Source organism: Ipomoea nil, unplaced genomic scaffold (assembly GCF_001879475.1).
Source record: "Ipomoea nil cultivar Tokyo-kokei standard unplaced genomic scaffold, Asagao_1.1 scaffold2694, whole genome shotgun sequence".
Classification (NCBI taxonomy): domain Eukaryota; kingdom Viridiplantae; phylum Streptophyta; class Magnoliopsida; order Solanales; family Convolvulaceae; genus Ipomoea; species Ipomoea nil.
Window position 1 is genome coordinate 2114179 of NW_017619122.1, and position 18061 is coordinate 2132239.

Genomic DNA, 18061 nt, shown 5'->3' on the forward strand with positions numbered 1-18061 from the left:
CTATTTGTCCAGTCTATTCCGGTTTAAAAACTAGTGTCTCCTAAGTATATATCTTCCTACTTCAAAATGATTTTCGTATATCTATATATATCTATCTATAATGTATTTCAACGCGTTGGAGTGGGTTACCGGCATCTCTCGCTGAATAGATATATTTGGCTTTCAGGCACAGACGAGTAGATCCCAGAGCACGCTAGAAGATCGTGGATTAGATAGATAGTCTTTCCTTTCGGCCTGCGTGCCATAATGATGTATTGAGGATATTAGTTAGTTTAGCCTGTGCATCTGAGTTCTCCAGCTCAGATGTGGCATAGCACCCCATACACTTGTGATTAGTATTACTCTGTTTGGGATTTTATGAGAAATTGCCTTTATTATATAAGCTTTAAAAGTTTCAAAATTTTGGGGTGTTACATTCACCCTCACACTCAAGTTCATTAACTTCAGCTTGAAAAAAATCACTTTCATCCATAGTTTCTATCCAAATCTCCAACATTTTACCTTCATCCTCTGCTTCTCTAAGACAGTTTGCAACATCTATATCATTTTGCAGTAGCTTACACATACCATGTCCACCATGATAAATGTATGCTCCTAATGAAGAATACCCTAGATCTTCAATCTTATCCTTAAAGAATTGTAGACACAGATCCTTAGCTTGCACCTTGTCATATATTTCTACATCACCCCCCATGTATTTAATTTCACCTTGCCAATTAATTACACCATTATGGAAGATAAACACATGAAAAAAGGCCAAGATCATATCCTGTAAAGCAGCCACATAATAAAATAACAATATAAACGACATATAAGTACTCCTAACTCCAATATATGCACAAAACACATCAACCAAAATAATGTCCAAATATAGACATAGTGGTCCCACATAGCTCAGCATATACACAGAACACAACAAAGGCATAAACAAATTGGTCCCCACAAAGAATAATATATCAACAGAAACATACAAACAAGATTCCACAACACCCACTGAGCACTCAAATGAACACTCAACTTTAAGCTAAATTTGGTCCCCACATGTAAGTTTTTGAGCATATTTAAAGCACACTAACACCCACTGAACACTGAACTGAACAATCAACTTTAAGCTAAAATTGGTCCCCACATGTAAGTTTCTGAGCATATTTAAAGCACACTAACACCCACTGCCAATTTCACACAAATTAAGTAAAGTAATCTCAAAGTCTTACCACTGACAGCAATTAAATTGCCTGGTATGCAGCGCGAGTAAATGGAGACTGGTTCACTTCACTGTAGCGCGAGGAAATGGAGCTTTCTTCCTTCATCGATGGAGTCTGATTCTCTTCACTGGAGCTTTCTTCCTTCGTCAAATGAATTAGGTTTCACAGGTGGGTTAGTGGAGTCAATTAGAATTAGGCGGGTAGAAATTATTTTCGGCAGGTCGGGTGGTACTTTGGTCAACAATCCGTTTACCCAAATCGTAGAAACAACATGAAAATACTAATTTGCCCCTGCCAAATCGGTCTACTAGTTGACTTGCGTTTTTTCGGTCACAAATCGCCGTTAATTTGGCCAGCGTGACCAAAATTGATAGAAATCGCATAGTCAAGGTACTAAATAAACATTTTTAATAGTCAAGTGCTGCAATTAACACACCTCTAATAGTCAGTGGACCAAATTTGAAATTTTCTCAGACATTTTATTTTAAAACGTTTTTATTTGAATTCAGTTGTATTTCTTACAAAGTATATTTGTTAGACAATGATGTCTTTATATATATATATATATATATATATATATATATATATATATATATATATATATATATATTATTTTTTTTAATTTGACGAGTAACATTTGTTGAATGAATTATTTTATTCCAAATAATAATTAAATTAAAACATTTAATTATGAAAAGATTTTGAAATAAATAATTTTATATTTTGTGCATTTGGCTAGTATTATTTGGAAAAAGAATTGTGACCAAGTAATGGTCACAACAAAGTAATTATTGATACAACTTTTTTTGTCACTGATAATCATTTTTGCGTGAAGAACAATTCTCACAAATAAGTAGAACTATTGTGTCTAAAGTGTTGTCACAATAAAATAATTAATTGCAACGATTTTAGTTGTCACTAGATCAATTTTTTTGTAATAACATATTTGGTCTCAAATTATACATTTATTGTGACAACTATCGTTATCACTCAAATACTAATTTTAGTGTAAGTAAATATTGTCACAAAAGTACTGAGTAATTGTGACAACTTTTCAAAAGTCATCACTACTACAATAGTGACAGAGGATATAGTGACGACAGGTGATGACTTCAAAAATTGGTCACTAATTTCAATAGTGAGCAAAAATGATAGTTTTGGTGACAACTTCTGTTGTCACTAAATGTGAAATTTCTTGTAGTGTCTAACTCGACTTCTTGGTTTGCACGATTCTTCTCGACAACTATTCTTAGTTGGTTGAATCATAAAGTTCAATTACAACTTCACAAATAATGCAATCGATAGTTCCTTTTCGAAAACGTGATGTGGGTCAAAGTCTTTACCAAGGTCAACGTATTGAGACAATCCGTGGTTTCCTTACTCAAGGATTCACGCATGTCCCTAATTGCTTAGTAGGTCGGGTCTTGTTTACAGTCAACAACCTTGCAATCTTCATAAGGTAGTTGGTTATAATCCAACTTTGTATTTCCTTGTCTTGGTTAACGACAAGTCTCCTTTGAAGGCTTCGTTGTTTGCGCAGTCCTGCGTTGCTTAAGGAAGTCCAAGAGTGGAGTTCATCCTTCAGCTCGCTCTTGTCAGCCTTATCTTCTTTTTTTTTGGCTGTTCTAACTTCCAATTACGAGTTTACCTACTTCCTGTTCCTTCCTTGTTTTAGTCAAGGATAGGTTCCTTAGTAGGAGTCACCGATCACGGAATCCTACTTTTACGTTAGGAACATTTGGTGATCAAATCCGTCCTCTGGTTTGTTCCTAACGGTTTTAGTCTCTTGACAACTCCATCAATTGATGGCAACTTGGTTTACTCCTTCTTTCTTCTTAATACCCAACCAATAAACATTAACTCCCAAGCCATCAGACAAAGCAAGGGGTCTACACTACTCATAGGGTTTTAACAAGAGTTCCAAAGGAGGGGGGATACAAATTTAGAGCAATGGCAATGATTCCAAGCCCATAACAGTTTATGGCTTCCAAGGATTCAAGTTAGGTACAACAAGGGTAAGTAAAGGTATAACGGGTGTTAATTACTTTCAAGAATAACTGAGGATTCGAGGTAGGGGTTTCAACAAATAGGAATATCAAGAGGATGAAGTTCAGAGGTGAATGATATTTTAAACTGGAGCAAAGGGGCTCGCAAGACAACACGATATGCTTACCTTGCACCAAAGATTAACCAACGGCGTTGTCCTTTCGCTACTCTACTTCCTAGCATCAATAGGAGTCCTAGTTCTCTTTCCTTTTTGTCGTAACTGTAACCTTAACGTATCGAGATAAAGCAACTTACCCGGAAGTGCACGCCACTTGTCCGAATGGGGATTTGTGGTAGCTGACTCCAAGCCGCGAGTAAGCAATCTAACTTCTTCGAGTTGACCCCATGATCAGATGTAGACACCGCATCTTAGCTGCTTTGCTTTAACAAGGTAACTTACCAGGTAGTGGCGTAGTGCACACCACCCGGTTACGGAGGCAAACATAGCTACTTGCACCCTTACCTGGTGCTTTAACTAAAAGAACTAAAGCTAAACAAGGAGCAAGTATAGGAAGCATAACTGAAAGCGATAAACTCACAATCTCACCGCGCGTCTTAAGATTCTTAAGTCCTAAGTACTTAAACACCTAGAGTTCAAACTTAATATTCTAAAGTCATTTCCTACCTCAAATACTTATAATTCAAGCTTAACATCCTAAAGTCTTATCGTAAAGACATTGTCCTAGGGTCGAACTTAGGCTCTGATACCAACTGTAACACCCCTAATTTTCAAAACGTTTAAAACTTACGAAATAAAGGCGAATCTATTATTAATACCCAAACAGAGCGGAAGCTAAGCATAAGAGTCGGGGTGCTATGCGACATCTAGGTTTGAGAACCTAGATGCACAGGCTACACTAACTAAACAAGTATAATCCAAAAATCAATATTCAAATACAATTCAAAGCACACAAGCCACCTAACTAATGCTAGAGCGATCTAAGCTAAATCCACGAGTCCAACTAGCGCGCTCCGAAGCTACTGGTCAGTACTTGAAAAATATATGGTGTAACAACCGTCAGCGGATAATGCTTAGTAACCCACTCCCACGCGTTGAGTACAATATAGGTAGATATAAGAAAATCATTTTGAGACTGGAATACATATATAGTCTAAAGCAATACTAGCTTTCAAATTAGGATCAAGACTCAGAATATAACAACGGAACGATATTACGAACACCACTAACATGCGTCTTATGTTTACGAGACATAATAAACAGGCAAGCACATAAATAACAATTAAAGGCAAACAATGGGATCCGATGATAATCAATTAGCAAGTAAACATCAAAGCACACAAACCATCTTCCAACCTTATACCAAGTTCCAACCTTTACTCCTTTCCATCCTTATATCAGTTCCAACCTGTACCTCCAGGACACCCTTATATCGCCTCCCTTATTCCTCCGGAGCAACTACATGCCCCACACCGTAACCACCAACATGGTAACACCAAAATTCCATTTACATGATCCGTGCCTCTAGCACCACTATCAAGGGGTCAGCGCATATAGCTCTGACATGACACCGCGGCGCTTATACCCTGACCCAAGCCTTTAGCCAGCAAGTCTAAGGGGTGGTCCGTGCCCTTAGCACGATAACCGAGCACTCGTTGTGCTATCCGCCAACAATTCATTTCCACAAATCACAATCTCATTATCATCAATCTCAACCATCATTGCGCAATGATCACGACACTCATCATCATTCAATCAATCAACATATAATCAACAATAACAATCAAGGTACAATAACAAACGACACGTGCTACATACAAGTTCCTAAAACAGTACTCAAAACATCATACGAGACCCCTAAACATCAAACGGGGTACAACGGGGCACAACGGGACACGGGGAAACATCAAGCGGGGGGAAATGACCCACCGCAACACCACTTTCCAGCGGGTGGGCGGCGGGCGGAAGACCACCCGCCGGAGGGCGTCCGTATTCCAGTGGGTGTCCGGTGGGCAGTCGTCTGCCCGCTGGAATCACGGGCAGTTCACCGCGGGTAGGTGGTGGGGACTCGTTCGCCCCACCTACCCCCCACTGGTACGAAGGTAAAATCGGTGTTCAGGTGTTCATTCGTGGAACCCAAAACCATATCTGAACACATCCCAACACGTAACAACAACATCACGGATTCAAATAACAAGGATTAAACCAAGAATCATTCCAATTACGTTCTAACACGATTCCTAAACATGTCAAGACTCAACATCAATCACATAGCGATTCAGGAGCATCCGGAACCTCAAGAACGTCAAGAAATCTATATGCAAACCCCTAAAGACAAGTCATAGACTAGAATCAACACCCGAGCATGCATAAACCCACCCAAGAATACCAAGAACATCACAACACGAGATTCACGATATAAACCCTAGGGACAAGCTCTAGACATAATTAAATACAATATCAAACCAATAACCACACAGGGCCATCAAGAATATCAAGAATAGCAATAGTTCACCATATAAACATAAAGACAGGCTCTAACAAGATTTACATACAAAATCATACAATCAATCATTCAATCGGAGCCAATCAATAAACAATAACAATGAAAATAGTTTTTGTAAGACATGGGTTACCTCGTTCGCTTATTAATCCAAAACACCGTCAACAAAACCTGTGAATCAAATCGGACTTTCACTAAATAAAATAATTAAACCCTAAGGGATTCAACCCTAGATTTCTCCCAATGCTAAATGTATCCTACCCAACTAGGCTAACCTTCCTTTTATTAACAATCTGATCATCTTTAATTAACAATAATCAACTTTATCAAACTAATCACCATCTAACAATAACAAAAAAGGATGATCGGTAAGTAATCTAAGTGTGCCTAGGGTGAGATTCAAACCTTGCTCATTCTCAAAGATCAAACACCATCTTACTATTAAACTAGACAGGGGCGAATTTACTTAAGTAATATAAGTGTTCCTAGGGTTGTGGACCATACCCACAACTATTAACCTAGACAGGGGCGAATTTACTTAACACCTAATCACCCCTAGAACATAACAACTTACCTCGTCATCTTCTTCTCAGCCACTCGCGAATCACCGTCGTCGTCGCTGGGTGCTCCGCGGGAACACCACCACCTGTCGACAGCCCGCTGCCATCAAGCTAGCATGTCGCTGGGGGGGGGGGGGGGGGGGGGGGGTAGACGTTGTCGCAACCGGAGGGCGCTGGAAGGGAAGACCCACCATCGCGTAACCCCGTCGTCATCGTTTCCGCCGCCGAATCTCCCTCCGATGTTGTTGCCGTTGTTTCTCATTGCAAAGGGAATGAGGGTGAGACGAGTTTGCCGAAGGTTTGGTCTTGAGGGGATTCATGTAGGGTTTGGCTTTCATAACCGACCAAAACCAACCGTTAATATAGATATAACCGACCAAATTTAAAAGGAAAAAGGGTCAAATAAGCCCCTAAACTTTACACTAAAAGTCAATTAGACACCTAAACTTTAAAACAGTGCAATTAAACCCTCAAACATGTTAAATTGAGTCAATGAAGCCCATGAATCGGTAAATGACCTGTGATTACATGTCATTTTAATTCTGATGAATATGAATCAACTACCATTACTAGTTTTGCAGATTAATTCAACTTTGCCAATCAACTAATACAAACTATTCATAGTAAAGTTTCCCAAGATAGAATTGAAGATTTTCCTAAAGTAATTAAATCATAAATCATAATATTCCAAACATAAAACACAAAATAAATTAACAAATAAAAAATAACATAAAAGAGATTAAAGAAACACAAAATTAATTGACAAATAAAAAGAATGAAGAGGCTGAGGAATAGCCGTAAGAAACTGATGCTACCAAATCTAAGTTAAATTGAAATTCTTTACTTCTAAATAATTATCTATACGAATGGATTGTAGCTGCTGAACAAATAAAAAAATCCTCTTCGCAGATCAGAACTCGCCACCGTCGAATCACTGTTGTATTGTCGAAGAGCTTCTGTTGCCGATCAGAAATCCTTCAGCCATCGCCACGCCTGAAAAGTTCGCACGCCCGGAGCAAGCCGCACCTGAAAAATTTGCACGCTCGGAGCAAGCCGTCGAACGGAAATTCGCACTTCGAATGCCCTTTCTTTTCTCGCCTCCGGAATTGACCCGGGGTGAAATTGTTGATCCAGAACGATGAACTTTGGCCTCAATTTATACTGCTGTCGCCGCTGATGAACTGGATCTCCCAAAGACCAAGTTGTTGAAGAACGCCGTCGGAGGCTCTGATTCGCTCTTCTTAGACCTGGTAATTCGTGTATATGGGTTCGTTAACGGGTTGACACGATAACGACACGAACACGATAAGACTAAACACGAACACGACATGTTAAGACTAACAGGTTGAAATTCTTAACACGAACACGATTTGTAAGCGGGTTAAACGGATTGACACGATAGACACAATTTTGTTAATAGGTTTCGGGTCGTGTCGACACGAAACCCGTTTAAACCCATTAAACGTATTTATATATTATTAAAATTTGAAGTAAAGTTATATATATTAAAAAAATGATATAGAACCTACACTTTAATCCATCATACAAACTAAAAAACTATTCAATTCATAACTTTCATAAAATGACGTAATAACATCCAAAAATCATAATCAAAGAAGTCCATAATAATATTTTAGAATAAACTTAAACAATAAAATTCAAATTGCATATTGATGAACATCAATAATTGGTGTAACGTCTTAGCTTGATGTAGTAAATTCATCCATAGTCATATTTATGATATATTCTATAATCTCATTCAAGTCGGTTTGTCCTGAATCTACAAATTTCCAAAATATAGAATTATAAGTCAATAAAAAATTAAAAATAACTAATAATGAAATAAAGAAAAATAAACAATGATTCTATTTATAAACTTTTTTTAAAAAAAATGGCATTACCTAAATCCCCATACAACCTATCTTTGAAACAGACAATTCCCTCTACAACTTCTGGTTTGAGTGAGTTTCGGTATTGGTCAAGGACTCTAATTGTAACACCCCCTAATTTCCATGCTAAATTAAGCCTTAGACATGCAGGTAACTAGTCATAACATCATACACAGCGGAAGACTAAACAGGGAATATATGAATAGGAAATAAAGGGTGCTATGCCACGCCCACCCAAAGGTGAACGCACAGGCGAAACATCTGCATAAATCTACAATCTAAATTCATTCAGAAACAGGAGTACTAATGTCTAATATTGGCACATAGGCCACAACGTCTCAAAAATAAAGGGATCTAAGCTAACAGGTTCTAGACCACGCTCTCGTCTACTCAGCACCTGAAAGAAACACATAAAATAAGGGACGACGCCCGGTCAGCGAATGATGCTGGTAACCCACCAATACATGTGAAATATCATATGTAGATAGTTTATGTATATATACAAAATCATTTGCGAAATGGGATATAGATTATATAAGTTCAAATCCAAGAGTAGAAGTCAACACAAGACTCTTGCACTCACAATAAAGATAAGGGAACACATCCCAAGACAATAAGAAGTACAACGACACACAAGAACGGCTCAAGGCATAATCTACCATCTCACAGTAGATTAACACCCGACATGCATAACACAAGAGAATAAGGACACAACCATTGACAACACATTGCCTTTGTGACAACACATGTCACAAAATAGAGAAATACACAACAACAGCTACACAAGCCTTCGTGACATCACCCATCACGAATTGAGATGCCTTCCTTATGCCGGGTTCCAACCTTATGGCTACCCCCAACCTTATGTCTAGTTCCAACCATTACCTCCAGGACCCCTGTACATCCAAGTCCAACCTTTTCCCTCCTGGGACCGTCGTCCCCCACCAACGACCACCAACAAGACCACCGATTTCATAGTACACGAGGGTACCGATCACACACACGGCAACACATGCCACCCAAGAAATACGTGAACCTTACACAAAGGTCACAAACTCCATAATCGCGTCATGGCCACCACGAGGACCACTGTCGTACCTTGATGACTAATGTCCCATACCATTAATCGTGCAATCAAGTACAACCACACAAACCACACCACAACAGGAATCAATCAACGGATCACAACGAAGATATGAAACCTTACTCAATCAAGGAATGGATCACAGTCCAACAATAACGATGATTAACACAACTCATCCTCAACAATAGGAAAGTACAAGCGACACACATGCTAGCATTTAAACACCTAACTAGCATGCTTATCAAACGGATAAACTAAACATAGTTCCGAAGAACACACAAGACTCATCATGGTCCAACGAATCACAATGTTGAACACTTAACACGATTCAAGACACCAAAACCTACATGGAATCCTACCATATAGTTCTAGAAATACGAAACATCAAGAAGACGCTCAAATAGTTCCACAAAAGAACACCGGGAAGTCAAAAGACCAAATACCGAGTCAAAAGAATCACGGGGAACAAATCTCCAACAACACCATATATATACCCCGCGGGTGGACCCACGGGTAGACCCCCACCCATGGTTCTGCCCGCGGGTACCACACCCACCGGCCATGTACCCCACGGGTGGGGCGACGGGTAGAGCTCTGCCCGCCGTTCCGCCCGCGGGTACACTACCCTGTACCAAAATATCCCTTCGGGGATTTTCAACACCAAGCTCAAATTCAAGTCCAAAACATGCCAAATCTCACCAAATACAACAAAATGACTTAAATCAAAGGAATAGCCAAGCAATGGCATACAAGAACCCTAAACACAAGCTCTAGATATGCATTTCCACAAGACAATGCATAAACACTCACATTTCATAGCAAGACACATGTAGAATCCAAGAAATCATCATATAGGTAGACAAAATAGATTTTGTAGAGCATGGGTTAACTCTTGTAGACAAAAACCTTCACTTAACACTTCACCAAGCTCCTAATAGGATTCACCTTCCACACCCACTTCAAGAACACACCAAAAGATCATAAAGATTCTACTTTTAGAAAAAGATGCCTTAGAAAACACTAAAAACACAAAAGAAGCTTAGATCTTACCCTCCTAGATGCTCAATAGTAGGAAAGGTGGAATCTTGAGGACAAACTTGAAAGATCTTGATAGCCCTAGATTTAGCTTGGAGAGAAAGCTAACTAGCTTTTTAGAGAGAAGGAAGAGCTTATGATTTTGGAGAGTGTTTGTGAGAAATGAAATGTGTCTGTTAGGTTAGCTTGAAAGACTATTACAAGGGAAATGTCTTATTTACCCTTACTAAGATGAAATGTGTAAGGGAACAAGGGAACTATTCACAAAGCTTTAGGTACAACTCTTGATTTTGGGTTGACTAGTCAATTACTAGTCCCTGACTATTGAATTTTTAGGAATTTAAGGAATTAAATTATCAATTGGATTAGGATTAATTACTTAATTAATCCCTTAATTGAATTTCGGATTACGGGGTGTCACACTATCGCCAACACTGAATGCAGAATCTGAAGTCACTGTAGAAACTGGAATACTTAAGATATCTCGAGCCATGGCAGCAAGTTGAGGATACCGAAATTGATTTCCTTTCCAAAAATGCAAAATATTCAAGTCTACTTTTCTGTCAATTCTTTGTTCATCTAAATATATCTCAAGCTCAGACTTATTTTTCGAACTCTCAAATTCAGTGCATTCATAATTGTCAAATTCCTGATTACATACACACAAAAAAATACATATTAAAATAATTACTAAAAATATTGATATAATAAAATTATTATATACATTACATTAAAAAAAAAAAAACAAAAACAAAAAATTCAAAATAGTCCTCATTATTCCCGGTGCCAATTGAGTCATTACCAAGATTCATATAATTTGATGAAACATGTCTAGGAGAAATCTTGTTAGCATATTCATTGTAGAGAGAAAATAAGGTCTCCTTAACTTTTTAAACTCCATAGAATCATCTAAATTCCTTAATTAGTTAATTCCCATATTCCCACGTGAATAAGAATAAAGTTTTCCAAATTTTAAGTCTTTTATTGGGCGTTTGGTTTAAGGGAATTCAAATTCCCTTCCCACTTAATTCTCTCCTAATTGCAAAGGCGACAAAATTTCCTTGTTTGGTTGAAAGGAATTGCAATTCCATGTAATTATAATTTCCCCATTTTCATGGAATTAAAATCTCATGTCCCCTCCCCCTCCCCCCCCCCCCCCCCCCCCCCCGGGATTTTAATTCCTGGGATTTTAGGAAGAAAAAAAGATAGTGATGAGTCAAAATTACCCCTTCCTTTTTTAACCTAAAATTAATGCCTAACAATAACAATGGACGTTTTGGACTTTATACTACTTATTCCCTTTCAATTCCCATGTATACGAAACATTGAAATTGAAAATCCTAGTAATTCTATTCCTGTAAACCAAACACTGGAATTTAAATTCTCACTTTATTCCCAGTAATTCATCTCCCATGGAATTGCAATTCCTTTCCCACGTAATTCCTCCTTTCCAACCAAACGCCCTGTTAGGGTTTTACTTTTTAATTTCCTTTTATATTAATTATTAAATAAGTAAAATAACATTATAACAATGATTCTTAACGGGTTATAAAAAGGTTCGTATAAACGGGTTCGTGTAAACGGGTTAACACGATAACATTAACGAGTAAACGGGTTCTTAACGGGTTAAACGGGTCGACCCGTTAAGGCACGAATCATAACGGGTCTGTAACATCCGGTGTTACGATCTTCAAACCCGGAATTAATTATGTAATTAATTCCGCCAAAAACAATTAGAAAGGATAGAATTTCCCTTGATTGATTAATGTGGCCCACAATGGACCATGGACCATTGCCCAAATCCTAAGCCCAATATATATATATATATATATATATATATATATGTGTGTGTGTGTGTGTGTGTGTGTGTGTGTGTGTGTGTGTGTGTGTGTGTGTGTGTGTGTGTGTGTGTGTGTGTGTGTGTGTGTGGGGACGCACGTGCGTGGTTATGAAAGCCAAACCCTACATGAACCCCCTCAAGACCAAACCTTCGGCAATCTCGTCTCACCCGCATTCCCTTGCAACGAGAAACAACGGCAACAACAGCGGAGGGAGATTCGACGGCGGCAACGGCGACGACGGGGTTACGCAATGGTGGGTCTTCCCTTCGTCATCGTTGTCGCCGTCGAATCTCTCTCCGCTGTTGTTGCCGTTGTTTCTCGTTGCAAGGGAATTAGGGTGAGACGAGTTTGCCGAAGGTTTGGTCTTGAGACGGTGACCAACCACGATGGAGAGGCAAGACTCCAATGCGAGACGTAGATATTAGCTATTATAAGACTAACTTTTCCTTTTGCCAAGGCTACAACGAGCATGAAGAATTCACTCCTGAATATAGCGCAACTAAAAATGTTTTAAAGGTTAGTATAACTTAGAGACAAAAAGTGAGCACAACTTAATAAAAAAAGGACGAAACGTACAATGTCAATTATAGTTTAGGGACAAGAAGTGAGCACGACTAACAAATTTAGATCTTACCCTATATAACTTAAGGCCAAAATATGTAATTTTCCAAATAAAAAATATTTTTTCTTATATTATTTAATATTTAATTAATAAAAAATAAAAATAAAAATGAAAGTGAGAAGAAGGCAATGACATTGTGTTCTTCCCAATTAACAAAAATAAAAATTGAGAGAGGCAATGCCTTCTTCTCAAAAGTTCTTTTAAAAAAAAAAAAAAAAAGTAGGGTTCAACAAATGAATTTTTTTATTTTGTTTAATATGTCATAAGAGGAGACAGGGACGAAGCTAAAGGGGGGCAGCTGCCCCCTTACCCCACCCCCACCCTATATATAGTCTTTGTATGTATATATGTATATATAGTACAGGTTTTACTATTAGTATAAAAAAAAAAAAAAAAAAAAAAAAAAAAACTATAAAATCTTAAAAAGAAGTGAGTTAGATTACGTGGTAGAGCACATATTTGGCAATAGTGAGGTCAAGGGTTCAAATATTGGCATCAATATAATTTTACAATTCTTTTTACTCATTCGCCAAGGACTTCTTTTTTAATATTTAATACACACACACACACACACAAATATATATATATATATATATATATATATATATATATATATATATATATATATATATATATTCTTTTATCTACTATATTAATAAGAGCCCAAGAGAGTTAGGCCTATAATGGGTAGAAAAAATGGCGGTCACAGATTTTAATCAAATGAATGGCTCAGATTGATCAGATTTTAATTTTTCCTTAAGATTTCCTAATTTATCATTAATGAATATGATTATCCGTTAACTTTGCCGTTAAATATTATCTTTTCTGTTAGTTCACCCTTAACTTACTCATTGATTTCAATAAGAAAGGTCTTAAGTTCGAACCTCATCCCAATCAAAGTTGGCATAATTAATACTCTATTTTTTTAAAATGCTACTGACTCTATTATTATATTGTAGTAATTAGTACTCTATTTTATTCTTATTAAATTAAATAATAATTTAGAATTTTGTGTCTACAATGTCTTTATTCAAAAAAAAATCATTATCAATAAATTAAATAAGAGAAATAATTTCATTAGTTATATTATCTTTATTTTTCTCCAATATAAAAATTCTTTACATTCAAATTCATCAATTGATTATATTCGCTACATTATCCCTACAATGTCTTTATTAAAAAAAAAATTATTCATTATCAATAAATTAATTAAGAGAAATAATTTTATTAGTTATATTGTCTTTATTTTTCTCCAATGTAAAACTTCTTTACATTCAAATTCATCAATTGATCATATTCACTACATTGTCTATTATCTTTTTTGTGCACTATGTTTTTAAATTAAATATCACAGTTATAATACAAAATAATGATATATATTTATTTACCAAGTTTTTTGTTAATATCATAAAAAAATTTTAAAAAAATATAACTAATAAAGCCAATCATATTAAGTACTTGAGGTATTTGTTGACAAAGAGAGTATTCAAATCATACAACAAATTGAAGTGAGAACTATCTCGCAATGTCCTTGTTTGACAACCTGCAGTAAGCGGTTAGCGTTAGTGGATTATATTAGCGAATTTGACCAGCGAATTATATCAACGGTTGGCAAAAAGATATTTGAAAAAATTAGCTATTTAGATTAACATGTAAAATGACCTAATGATATACATATATTTAATAATAATAATAATAATAATAATAATAATAATAATAATAATAATAATAATAATAATAATAATAATAATTTTAATAATAATAATAATTATTATTATTATTATTATTTTAAAAAATATATATAATTAAGCCAATCATATTAACTACTTGGGGAGTTTATTGATAAAAAGAGTATTCAAACTACACAACAAATTGAAGTGGGAAACTACTACGCAATGTCCTTGTTTGGCAATGTCCCGGACCGTTAAACGGACAGAGAAAGACCCAGACCACAATGTGTGGTTTACACAAAAAAAAAAAAAAAAATCAATCTTGACTATATTATCTTGCATTTGTAAACTTAGAATTGCCTATTTAAATATGTAAATTCAACATTCAATTATCTATGCATGAACAATTACAATATAATTTTGCATTGATATATACTTATTTAAAAAAACATTGGGCATTATCTCAATCGTGCAATGTGCGTAAAAAACTAGTATTAATAATAAGATGTGTAATTTATAATGTGTTTTCTATTCAAATTATTTTAACAAATTAATTATGTTTCATATTTTGTTATGAATATTTTTATAAAGTTTCAATGTGTTTTATTTTTCGTCCATATCCAACAATATTTACAACTATATTTCTTAGGTAATTTATTTATTTATTTTTAAATTATCTCTTTTGTTTTAATGTTTCGCCTTTACTGAAAAAAATTTCTAAATCCGTCTGTACTGTTTCGCCCCCCTCAACCGAATTTCTGGCTCCGTCCCTGAGAGGAGAATGTCCCCCCAAAACCTATCTCACTCTTTGCATGACAAGACCTGCAACGTTAGCAGTTAATTAGCTTAAAGAAGATTGCAAATAGGGGTAGTGATTTCTCCAAAATTGTTGTCACACAAGCATTTCCCTTTTTCAATGTGTGGGAAATGTGCATGATATGATTTATGCTTAAGCTTCTTTCACAAATGATGTTAACTGCAAACATCGTAAAATTAAGGAATAAGGATCAAATAGGCCACTCAACTGCACACTAAAATACAATTAGACCATATTTAAAAAAGATGTAATTGGGTACCTGAACAACACAAAATTATGCAATTAGGTCCAAAATGACCTATTTATTTAAAATTATAAGCTACTGATTTTAAAAATAATTTTTAAAACTAATTTTAAATAAAATAATTAATTAAAAAAAAAAAACTAAACCTGCCGGAGACGATTCATCTCAGGCAAGTTTCGTCTGCATGGCCGGAGACGAAGAGCTTCGTGTCCAGCCATAGAGACGAACCTTTGTCTCCATGGCCAAGAGACGATGGTTGGTCTCCCTGGCCGTTCCTTCATCTCCATGGCCGGAGACGAAGGTTCCGGATGGTCTCCGGCCAGGGAGACAAAGGTCTTAGTCAGTCTCCATGGCCGAAGACGAATCATCTGCGGCACGTTTAGTTTTTTTTTAAATTTTAATTAATTATTTTATTTAAAATTAGTTTTAGAAATTATTTTTAAAATCGATAATTAACAATTTCATATAAATAGGTTATTCTAGATTCTCTCTAGGGTTTTTGCAATTCCTACTAGGATTTTCCTAGGTTTTCAACGGTGATCGTTTTTTATCTATCCGGACAATGGCCGGAGACGTTGCTATGGATGATGGCTTGCTTAGGCGTGAGGAGGAGACGGCAATAACGAATGAGCGGAACGGCGGAACTCTGCGGGCTGAAACTGAATTGCGCCGAACAAGAGAAGGGGGGCAGGAGACGTGGCGGACTGATGGAGGAGTTTTGGCTGGGAGGACGGTGCGAAACAGTGAGGTGTTGCCTGTGGAGAGTTTACAGCGCGAGAGAGGTGGAGGGGGTATTGGCGGTGGGAATTGTCGGCCGAGTGCGTTGAATGGAAAGGTTGGCAGAACTGCATGCACTACTGTCGGCGGTTCGGATGCAAGGGAGATGGCCAATAGGGGCTGCGAGCGAGGGAGGAGGGGGGGAAGTACGGCAGCCGGGGGTGGGGGTGGGTGTGGCGGAATTGACGGATAGGTGGGCGGATTGGGCACTACTGGAGGAGGAGGGTGCGGTGTTTATGCCAGAAGGAGAGGATGATGGGGTTGAGGGAGGCGGGGAAGGTGAGGAGGAGACATGGAGGGTGGTCAGGCGCTTTTTGACGCAAAAGTTAATTAAACTGGATTTTATGAGGCAGGTATTAGCATCAGTTTGGCAGCCGGTGCGTGGGGTGCAGGTAACAGAGATTCAAAGGGGTTTGTTCTTGTTTGTTTTTTTCCATAAAACAGATATGGACTATGTTCTGAATGGGGGTCCCTGGGCTTTTGAGAATAATGCACTAGTGTGTCGGGAGGTGTTGGACGGGGTGAATCCTGTGGATGTGGAGCTGAATATGATTGATATGTGGATACAGTTGCATGACATGCCGAAGGGGTACACATCTCATGCAATTCTGGAACAGGCGGGGAATTTTTTGGGCTCTTTTGTTAAGCATGATGAGAGATTTGAAGGAGCACCATGGCTAACTTTTCACCGTATTCGGGTATCAATTTCGGTTGATAGGTCGCTTAGAAGCAGGATGAGGTTAATGAAGAGAGATGGGACGCTTAGAAGGAGGATGAGGTTAATGAAGAGAGATGGGACAACAGCATGGGTCAATTTCAGGTATGAACGGCTGCATAAGTTTTGCTACTTTTGTGGTTGTATGGGTCACTTGCATACTTTCTGCATACACGCAAGGGAGGCTGGAATTCCGGTCGGAAGGTACCTGTACGGTCCGGATATGCGAGCTGGTGGGTCCCGGAGCGCTCCTAGAGCGGTTGGGGATAGCTGGCTCGTGCCGGTTGGCGGGAAACCACGACCACTGGGAGTCAAGCCACGTGTTGTTGGGTCAGTGGATGGGGGACAGGGAAGTGGGGGTGTCACACCACGAGTATGTCTGAGGATGAGGTGGTGGTGGCTACGGCGAAGCGTCGTAGGCATGGGACGGAGGGGGGAGAGGATAGTGGAAATGATGAGGTAACAATCGCTGCTGTTTCAAAAAACTTGTCCATGGCGGGAGCTGGAGCCCAGCCCCGCCCATCATCATGAGTACTTTGAGCTGGAACTGTCGTGGCTTGGGCAATCCACGCACAGTTCGACAGATTGTGGGCCTAGCGTCCAGTAAGAAGCCTGATTTTGTGTTTTTGATGGAGACCAAGGTGCCACGGGTACATGCGGAACGGATCCGTGTTACGCTTGGGTATGAGGGTTTGTTTTATGTTGATAACGATGGATTGAGTGGAGGAATGGCGCTTTTATGGAAAAAGAATAATACGGTAAGACTATTAAGCTACTCGCAGAGTCATATTGATGTGGAAGTAAGCTTGTTTAATAAGTTATGGCGCATGACATGTATCTATGGTATCCCCGAACGAAATAGGCGGGAGGAGACATGGGATTTACTTGGCACTCTGAAGAATAGATCCTTGTTACCCTGGGTGGTGATAGGGGACTTTAATAATCTTCTATATCAGCATGAGAAGAAGGGGGGAAATCCATATCCTAATAGTCTGTTACGGGGTTTCGGAGATGTTGTGGATGACTGTGGTTTGATGCAAATGCCAATGAGAGGCCACCAATTTACGTGGCAAAAGGGAATGGGGACGCCGAAT

General features: G+C 37.9%; 1 long non-coding RNA gene across 1 annotated transcript; it reads left to right on the forward strand.

Moving 5' to 3' along the window:
* Positions 1-2322: 2322 nt before the first annotated feature.
* Positions 2323-4331, forward strand: LOC109155228. Its single transcript, XR_002049879.1, has 3 exons — positions 2323-2407; positions 2665-2667; positions 4320-4331. It is a non-coding gene; the product is annotated as an uncharacterized LOC109155228 (long non-coding RNA).
* The last annotated feature ends 13730 nt before the right edge of the window (positions 4332-18061 follow it).